The sequence below is a fragment of the Pygoscelis adeliae genome, unplaced genomic scaffold (genome assembly GCF_000699105.1).
Source record: "Pygoscelis adeliae isolate BGI_AS28 unplaced genomic scaffold, ASM69910v1 Scaffold4, whole genome shotgun sequence".
Lineage (NCBI taxonomy): Eukaryota > Metazoa > Chordata > Aves > Sphenisciformes > Spheniscidae > Pygoscelis > Pygoscelis adeliae.
The window spans coordinates 15993788-15994287 of record NW_008824986.1 but is presented as its reverse complement, the minus strand read 5'-3'; the positions used below and the strand labels follow the sequence as shown (position 1 = coordinate 15994287).

At 64.0% G+C, this 500-nt stretch overlaps 1 protein-coding gene across 1 annotated transcript in view; it reads left to right on the top strand.

Moving 5' to 3' along the window:
* The window catches only part of ADRB1 (adrenoceptor beta 1), a 41848-nt gene that overhangs the window by 39523 nt on the left and 1825 nt on the right, over positions 1–500 (top strand).

Below are 500 nucleotides of genomic sequence, written 5' to 3'. Positions count from 1 at the left end.
GGATCTCTGAGGGCGCCCGGGGTGGGGCAGGAGACACTGGTGACGGAGGGCTGCAAGCGTGGGGCTTGTCCCCCATGGGGGCGTCCCATGGGAGGGTGTCCATTGCTTTGCAATGGAGAATGATGCCGACGGTGCTGGTATTTGGTATTTTACGCTTTCCAGGTGTAAAGAGGGGGAGCACCTGCTCCAGCAGCCGGCACGGGTGTGCCTGGCAATGGAGGGCAATGGAGGCGTGCAGGGTATCTCCGGCACGGGATGTGTCCCCCGGCACTTACGCCGTCTTCCAAACGCTGGGGATTCAGAGCCCACCTGCCTTGGGGTCGCGGGGGAGGCGACGAAGCCTAGCTTTTGGACCGGGGCCGCAGTGAATATTTGGGCTACAAACCTGCCTTTTCCCAAGCCCCGATCCGGAGCGTGCTACAGCTGCTGCCGGACTGCCCTGCTGCTGCCAGCCCGCTCCCACCAAGCATCGGAGGGCGCACCAAGCACCGCAACGGCAG